At 40.0% G+C, this 9,640-nt stretch overlaps 1 long non-coding RNA gene across 2 annotated transcripts; it reads left to right on the top strand.

Moving 5' to 3' along the window:
* Positions 1-3,299: 3,299 nt before the first annotated feature.
* On the top strand, positions 3,300-8,740 carry LOC146258495 (uncharacterized). 2 transcript variants are annotated; one of them, XR_014729776.1, is made up of 7 exons: positions 3,300-3,345; positions 6,406-6,490; positions 6,638-6,714; positions 6,793-6,946; positions 7,228-7,333; positions 7,777-8,294; positions 8,393-8,740. It is a non-coding gene; the product is annotated as an uncharacterized LOC146258495 (long non-coding RNA). The 2 variants fall into 2 exon arrangements; XR_014729775.1 differs by having other exon boundaries at positions 6,580-6,714.
* Positions 8,741-9,640: the final 900 nt, after the last annotated feature.

Genomic DNA, 9,640 nt, shown 5'->3' with positions numbered 1-9,640 from the left:
TAGAGTGGAGTGTGTGACTTTCTTTAAACTAAGAGTTGAGATGCAATAAATCCTCAGTTCCCTCAGTGGGATTCACTTTCAGAAGATTTTTTTTACAAGTGAAGTAGGAAACATCCAACAAGAACTAAGATTGTTAGAACTAGTGCACAGTGCCCATGATCCAGTTGGTGATACATTTGTCAGTGAAACACAAATACAGATTCCTTGAACTATAGATAGGACACAGTGCCACTGATTATTTTGTCGACACAGATTTCTGGAATTATATACAGTGCCTGTGATGCAGCTGGTGATGACAGACTTTTCAGCGGTTTCGGGAACCTATATTTCTCAGATCACAATTGAAATTATTTTACGTCTCTTAAGTACTTGTTCAACCTTTTAGGGCTGCCGCGATTCGTCGATGTCGCTGAAAATGCGTCGACATCAATATTTTAAATCGACGCATCTTTTAAAACAATTTTTTTATTATAAAAAATACAAAAAACGCTTCAATTCATTATAACAAGTGTTTTTCTTCAATATCACATCGTAATTGGTGCTTGCATGACGTCGGTCGTTGTTGGCTCAAGTCATTGGTCGGCTCCAGTCAACGCTCAAATATCATGGCAGATGCAGAGTCCGACTTGGTTCCGAAACCCGAGTCCTCAAATACCTGTAGTGAGGTCAGCAAGACCACACGGAGCCAACATCTTGCCACGCCTGAAGAGTGATTCAATCACATCAGACAAACCTAATCAGCCCTTGTGACACCCTCAGTATGCTGATTACCCACCAAACGCCGATGCAAAGGAACCATAGAATTGGGGGGAGGACCTCCCCAATCTCAGCCCTCCTGCTAGCTTGCAAGCTTCAAAGGGCGTGCTTGAGACGACACGTCTCCAGCAACCATTTGCATCCGTTTTGGCGGCATTTGAACAAAGAACATACCTTAATCAGAACTTTTGAGGAAAGTTCTTCAGACTTCACCTTTACCACGAGAGTACAAGGTGGAGAATTATGAGAGGGATATTTGTGTCATGTTTGTTACTTTGTTTTAATGTTGTGTTCACTGAAATCTTGATTCTAGTAACTACTCCTTCTTCCTGAAAGATAACCATGTCATTCTTGGTATCTACACAAAGCTCTCTTAATAAAACAATCATTCAACTATATTTTGTAACTGTACCAAGATGTCCAGAACAATATTTGAATGATCTTTTGAACCAGTCAGAGACCAGATCACACTTTTGGTAGGTGTGAAGGAAGGAGGGGGGAGTTGACAACCCAGCTTCCCCCAATCAACGTCTGACCCCAGACAGGTCCTCCCGCGAACTCTGAACTGTATAAATATCTGAGATGACCATCAATCTCGGACTCCAGCGAAACCAACCATGGCATGAACGCCATTGGGATTGGCGTTCCAAAGGACGTCTCCAAGCTTCTCCTGAGATTCAACTTTATAGTGATCGCGACACTATCTGGACGTTTCAACAGAAGAACCAAAAACGCAATTATCATTGCGACTTGACTGAGATCCCCCAGACTCAGCCACATGACCCGGCAGCGCAGCCGCGCTTTCACCTCCGATTCTTCAAATGAACCTTTGGCGCAAACCGCCCTCAACCTCATTGATCAACCCCTGATCAAACGTAACTATGGCTAACGCTCTTTCCTCCCAGACATGACATTATCGTAAGCTCTGTTTATGATTTGTAAGGATGTAATCATTGACTTACCATTTCTGTATTTCTTTAAGTTAGTCCATTTCATTCTGTTCATTGAAACCAATAACTCATATTAAATCCATAATCTAACTTGTTCATAAGATCCGTTTACCTTACTTGAATAAATTCATTGTAAAGATATTTTGACGTGCGTGTTCACTGATGTTACGATTGGCTCTACACTTAGAACGAATTCATTCCTAAAGATGAGACTGATTATTACATGTTAAATATAGGATTCCCTAATGTCCTAACGAGGCTTCAAAAGTATGGGAATACTTCGACTTAACGCTATCACCAAACAATAAGGTGGTTTGTACACTGTGCAAAGTTTCAATGGCTTACCACAGCAGCACTTGCGCTATGCACGAGCACCTGAAAAGAAAACATACAGGCGCTAAAAAGGCAAAACCACGGTTGTCTGGTGTTGTCTATTCATGTTTATAAGGGATAGCCTTTTTAATCTATGTTGTCATTGTAGCTGCTAAATACACGCATTATTAAAGCTATAAAGTTGTCTGCCTGCTACCTTAGAGTTTCCATTGAATAAATGTTTAGGTAGGTTAGAATCGGGGTTTACTCTATGTTGGTCGATAAGATGGCTCTCTAGGTTAGCTCTTGCTATTTAGCTAACTTGTTAACCGTAACCATGACGCTTTGCTAGGACAATGGAGGCGTATGAAGTGATTTAAAGACGTTAGCCCTACTCCGGCTCTAGAGTGTGGTAAATGTAGACTACCTGGTTCTTAGATAATTGGCGAATATCGCTATCTAATCATTACCGAACTGGCATAAGCACCAGCCCAGAACCAGCACCTTGGAATTTTTGGTTTAAAAGGGGTGTGTGTTCGTGTATGTTGGGATATGTTATGTACCTTATCTAAATATTTTAATTAACGTTGGAGTTGATAGTTTAAACCTACAGTTTTGTAAAATAAAAAAATAAAAAAATGAATCGTTTAGATTAATCGACTAATCAATAAAATAGTCTACAGATTAATCGAAAGAAAAATAGTCGTTAGTGGCAGCCCTACAACCTTTACATCTATATCTAGTCATATTGCCAATGCTGTGGTAACCTTCATGCAAGGTTTCTTTAGCTTTCATTTTTTTTGCTGTTTCCTATGTTATAAGTTCAAACCTGCAAACTCCTGAGTAAAAAAGGTGACAGTGTTATGGGGGGTGGGTGGGGCGTGCCCCCAGCTCGATTTTTTAGTGATTTTCAGGGCTCTCAAGTGTCACGCATTGAGCGTGACAGTCACTCATTTCGGTCTTTAGTCATGCTCTCCCGCCACACATCGAATATCTCACGCAGAAAAACTATTTATAATATATTTAATATGCCGCAGCGCACAAACAACATTTCTCTGGCCGCGCCGCTCACACTATGGAACCGGCAGGAATCAAGCGTGTCTCCCCTGGAGTTCTTAGTTCTTGCCACTTATCAGCCAATCAAAAAAAAGAAAGGGGCTACACAATAGCCAATCAGAAAACAGGTACTATTGTATCTGGTTAAGATTTAACGCAACAACCAATGGAAAAAAAGAATATCCTGGAATTGTTCCCTTGTTTCTGCGACAACATCTTTCGTTTCGTTCACTCACAGAGGAAACCACTGGAGCTCGATCATCAGCACAGAGTAAGTCATGATCTCCTGTTTTAATGTTACAACAAATTCACAACTTGTTTGACACAAACAATGACAACATGACTGCTGTTAGAAAATGTTTCCCAGATAATCAGCATCAGATTTGCCTGAATGTCTGTAACTTATGCTGGGTACACACCACAGGATAATCGGGCCGATTTCCCCCTTCCGACAATCCTAGGCCATGTCCCGATTATCTAGATGTTTCTACAGATTATTTGATCAGATTTCCCTTGGTGTGGGGTGTGTTAACAACATGTTGAATAAGCAAACTATTAAATCTAGGATTTTTTTGTCCTCATGTTTGTGGTCTCACATTTTGAAAATCTTAAAGGGGCAATTGACTGTTTTTTGGGGGTATTTCACACTGTTCCTTAAGGTCTCCAAATAGGGTATGTAACATTGGTTGGGTTGAAAATGGCCCGGGTGCTGTTCTATGCCCACTGACAGATCCTCTGAAATGTTCCCGGGAAAAAACACTAGCTTTTCTCCTTTTATGGTATGCTCATTAATATTTAGATGAGCTGCGTGCTGATTGGTTGGTTTTCAACGAGTGAAGCTGGGGAGCAAAAACGCAACACGGCCAACAGCAGCACTCGCTGAAACACCGAAGTTGGAGACTTGAAATAAAAACTTGCAAATAAATCTATTGTGTCTACACAACACTGTTTTCAACAGATTGACTATATGTCATTTGAAATGATAACATTACTTGTTTCCACTTCTGTTGTTGAAGCAAACTGGATTGACTTGGGTGGGTAGAACGTTAGGCTACAGCTTAGCAACCAAACCATATCCTGATTCTACTCGGCTTCAGTTAGCTAGCTAGCTCTAAATAACTTGCTGAAAAATAACATGACCAAGATCTGGACAAACATGCATCTTGAATTGTAGATTTACATTACACAGGTTATTTATTTGAATGAAACACAGTCAGGAACATGAATCAACGTTAGCCCCATTGCCAATAAACTAGGCTAAATTATCACACATTCTACGCTCTTGCGTTAGCAAGCTAAACTTGTTTACATGCCTACAGTCTAGGTGTTGAGTGTCGAACTTCGCCGGGATCTTCTCATAAGACAACAGCAGCCATGCCTGTTGAATGTTTGGCTCCTTGGGAAGACTGTGAGTGTTAGCCTTCCCTGTAGGCTACAGCATGGAACACAGCATTTACGAACGTGGTCCATTTTCAATATCCTTGTTATAATTCAAAACGTTCTTCTTTATAATTCCTTACAAGTAGCTTACACAGAGCAGCGCGCAGCTAAACTAGCATCGGAGATAGACGCTACCTCGGGCTGGTCTGTATGTAAATTCTGGGGCATAACAAAGATACAGACCAGAGCCAATAAGAGGGCGATCACCGGTCCTACGTAGGACTGGTAGCTTTGTTGAAAAGCTAGCGTTTTACAGCCAAATTTTTTCTTTTTGAGATTTGAATAGGAAAGAGGTGTCAATGGACTTTGATATTCACGGTATGTTCATTTTACCCACCGAACTGTCGTTATTCAACTATGACAAGGTAAAATCGGTTTTGCAGTCAATTGCCCCTTTAAAAGATTAAAAAAAAAATTGTACCTAGCATTAGCCAACAGGTGTGGTGTGTACCCAGCATTAGCCAACAGTTTTACAGCCTGTTTACTGACAACACCTGCTCAGAACAAGTAGTCTAGGCCTAGTCATAGTTTCGTTATCAAACGATGACTTGACTATTGTCAAATTATAAATACCTATAGGCTTAATAATTTTATTAGCACTAAATACATGTAAGTGTATTGCGTAGTCAATGTTATAGGTCACTTTTAAAATCATGTTATATTTTATAATTATATTCTGGCCATGGATGCATTAATCATTGCATCTGCCTTTCAAAGATGTCTGGTAAAAAGCTATTAAGCATCCTCTCATTCGCCCTAAGAGGAAAGCCCCCTAAAAAGGCCAGGTTAGAGGATGCTGGCCCAGAGAAGGTGGCGGAAAGGGTAGGCCCATTAGAGGAGGAGCCAGAGGAAGAGACAGTGTAGGTGGAAGAGGAAGAGACAGTGCAGGTGGAAGAGATAGTGCTGGAGGAAGAGACAGTGCAGGTGGAAGAGGAAGAGACAGTGCAGGTGGAAGAGATAGTGCTGGAGGAAGAGACAGTGCAGGTGGAAGAGGAAGAGACAGTGCAGGTGGAAGAGGAAGAGACGGTGGAGGAGATGGCTAGGGTGTTAGAAGAGACTATCAAAACAAAAGGGAGATAAGTACCAGGAGCAGCCACGTACAAGAGCTCCTTTAATAATGAATGGACCTCTAAATGGCCATTTATTACTGTAGGAAGCACACGCTCCTATTACTGGTGCTCTATCTACCGTCAAGAGAACTCCTGTGCCCATCAAGGTGTACGGGATGTGACAAGGCACATAGAAAGTAAGGGGCATCAGGACAAACAGCAGGCACTGAAGTCAACCAGCACAGTCGAGATGAGGGAAAATCCCTTTACACTGGTCATGGATGGCTCAAATGACACAGGTATACCTTTGAAAGCTAAATTGCCTGTTTCCATTTCCTCAAAGTCTTGTCACACACCCTGAAATAATACCTGCATGTAGAGTTAGTTAAGTATCATATTGTTACAGGACTAGAGAAGATGAACCCCTTAACTGTAAGGGTATTTGATACCACCAAAGTTGTGCACAGATTTCTCGACATGGGCACCACAAGTGGAAGAAGCTGTGGCACAGCTGATGTGATATATACAAAAATCAACAACGTCCTGATAGAGTATAACATACCATGGAAAAATTGTGTCGGCCTGTCAGTCGACAATGCCCCAGTTAACATTGGAGCCAAAAATTCAATTACGGCAAAAATGCAAAAGGAAAATCCCAGCATTTACATTCATGGATGCCCCTGCCATATAATCCATAACACTGCCAAACATGCAGGGAAGAAGTTTTTGGAAGTACGTTTCAACATGTTTGCTTTCCATTAAATATCTGTTAAGCTAAGGTGAAGTAAATCATTTGCTGTATCATGACAAAATTAATACATCTTTTTGGTCATGTTCTGCAGATATCTGGATTTGACACTGAGGACCTTGTGGTTGAAGTTGGATACTGGTTTAAGGGCAGCACAAACCGTAAAGGTTACTTGAAAGGTTTGTAATTCAATTAGCTCCAGTGTTATACACCCAAACTGAGGAACCTTTTGGGTAACTTTGTTTGCTTTTCTTATATATTTTACCAGAATTTTGTGATCTCCATGGCAGTGATTATATGGTAATGCTGCTGTACATTTCTGTGAGGTGGCTGAGTTTGGAGATGGGCATCACCCGCATTCTGAAGCAGTATGGCCCACTCACCAGCTACTTCAGATCTTTAAGTAAGTCACACATTAAATTGGCACTAGTTCAAGATAGTTATATGAGACACCCAATACTAACAACCTGTCTGTTTGCAGATGAGAAACAACCAAGGTTCAGAAGGCTGGTGGAGGCATATTCCAATCCCCTGACAGAAGTCTACCTCCTGTTCAGGCCACATTCCCAGTGTTCTCTACACTGAACATCCTTCTCCAGAGAGAAAATGCCTCCATATTCCTGCTGTATGGAGAGGTAAATGGGAGGGTTGGGCTATTTTTATGTCTCCTTTTTTAAGTGCAACACCCCTGTGAAATATAGGTTGTGTTACTTTGTCAAGAAAGACAATTAAGCTATCTTATTTCAAAACAGCTGACATTTGTTGATTCTGTGCACTTCATGTGTCCCTTTATAAATTACTTGTACAGAGTGAAAAGATAACTTAATTATTTAAACGTAAATTTACTCAGTCATTTAACTGAGTAGCTATTGCATTAAGAATGCATTTGAATCTTTTATGACATTACATTTTGCAGATGACGAAATTCATCAAGAAACTCTGTTCGAGGTTCATGACCCCAGCAGCACTACGAGGAGAAGTCCATGACATCCCCTACAAGGACCCACTGCACCAACTGCCAGGTAATGCTTTGAAGTCACATAGAGTGATAAACCTGTATGCTTATTGACAACAAATACACCTTTTCCATGGATTGAGTGGTCTTTCTGATGATGGAAAATTGATACAAATTGTAATAAGTATGGTATCACAATATATTTACCCCTCTGCCATCTGGTAGAAGATATAAGAGCATCAGAAACAGGCCATCAGGATGCTAAACTCTACTCAACCATCTTCACTCTTCTAAATGGCACACTTGTCACTTTTTACGAATTAATCCTTTTTTTTACCTCTACTATTCAGCAACTTTATATTAAAATGTTATTCTGTAAAGTTGAGATTACTTTGAGCACAACAAATTTCATGACTGATAAATGTTATTTATGAGTATATGGCAATAAACTTGAAACTTATAAGACGCCTGTATTTGACTAGCTTTCTCTGTCTTCTGTCTCACTGAAAGGAGAAAAACTCAATGTGGGTTTCACAACCAGAGCTACGCTCAACAGGCTCCTTGAGGCTGGAGAGGTCACATCACAGAAGGCTCAACAATTCCAGCAGTTAGCACTGGCCTTTTTGGTCGGAGTTGTGGAGTATGCCATGGATAAACTCCTGTTGAAAGATGCTGTCCTGAAGCATGCAAGATTTACTTATGTGCAGCAGAGAGCTGAGTGTGGGGTTGAAGATGTACTTGATATACTTTGTAGACAGGCAAGGGTTTTCACATACTGATGATATATTTTTAAGTTTAATGGTCATGATCACAAAACAAATCTGTTTCTAAATGTATTGTAATCAGTCTTGTACACATGCTCTTTTTAAGAGTTCAGGAACTCTTTGCTTTTCATGACCCAAACGAAACAGGTCCAAGTAAGTGAGGAGTTTATGGAGTACCAACTCATGGACATTTCTATGCCCCAGGACCCAACAGTCTTTGATGTTGAGGACTTTTGGGGAAAAATGTCCTCAACAAAGAACAAGGTAACAAATATTTTGCACACAACATGACTTGCTCATTATTAATTATGAAGAAAGGAAAACATTTGAGTAATAAAGGCCCTTGTTTCCTTTTTTCAAAGGTGACTGGCTTGAACCAGTTTGGGAGGCTATCCAAGATTGCAGCCTTGGTTTTAGTACTTCCACATTCAAATGCTGATGCCGAGAGGGTATTTTCCAAGGTCGGTTTAAACAAAAACCCAAAACAGCTTGTCTCTGGACGGGACATTGGCCTCAATAATGACCCTGAAAATGGCTGGGCTTGAGCCAAACTGTTTCAAGTGAGAGCCAACACCATTTATGATAAAGCAGTCCAAAAATGCAACAAACACAATAAACATCACCAGTCATAATCTCTCTCTCTCTCTCTCTCTCTCTCTCTCTCTCTCTCTCTCTCCCTCTCCCTCTCCCTCTCCCTCTCCCTCTCCCTCTCCCTCTCTCTCTCTCTCTCTATATATATATATATATATATATATATATATATATATATATATATAAATCATGGCCTTCTATGTACTTATATGTCATACACTTACATACAGAGAGACACACGGTAGTTATACCTATACATATGTGTAATTACACCAAACGGGTGTACAACTTGTATCCATGTTATTATTCAAGTTGGTATATTATTAATGTTGCCAAATAATTGGTAGAAAAGATACACACATATATCCGCATACACACGCACATACACCCTGTCATAATGATAATAATTGTAATAATCATAATAGATTTCAAGTGCTTAGAAAGAGTAATTAAATCAGTCAAATCGAAACAAAAAAGGAAAATATGTAATGTTTGAGATATACACCATGTCTCGTGTCTCTCTCTCTCACACACACTCGCGTGCTTACGGAAATTGAATAAATACATTGTATTTGGTTGAATTGTCAGTGCCATGTGTCAAATATTTTGTTTTGCACGTCAGATCAATTATTAATAACAATCAACAAAATAACCTAAACACTAATAATTATATATAAATAAATAATTCCCACGTGGGGGGGGGGGGGGGCTGCACTGAGGGAAATGTCACTCTTGCCTGTCTTTAAAACTTGAGAGCCCTGGATTTTAATATGCAAATTACACATTTCTGAGCGTGACTTAAAGGCCATATTGCAGGTTAAACATCACTGTTGATAAATGGGTACATGAAGCACTCAAAAGTTGTATATCATAAAAAAATCTCCAAGTGGTGTCTCTACATGGTGTTAAAGATCAGTTTTTGTCGTTTTTGGTGTTAGCATTAGCATATTAGCTCAATTTGGTGATGATGTTATATTGGGGAGACGTGGCATAGATATCCATAGACATAATATAGATAT

The sequence above is a fragment of the Hypomesus nipponensis genome, chromosome 14, assembly GCF_054491055.1.
Source record: "Hypomesus nipponensis isolate SF chromosome 14, ASM5449105v1, whole genome shotgun sequence".
NCBI classification, from domain to species: Eukaryota; Metazoa; Chordata; class Actinopteri; order Osmeriformes; family Osmeridae; genus Hypomesus; species Hypomesus nipponensis.
The sequence above is the reverse complement of the archived record's forward strand: the minus strand, read 5'-3'. Positions and strand labels throughout refer to the sequence as shown.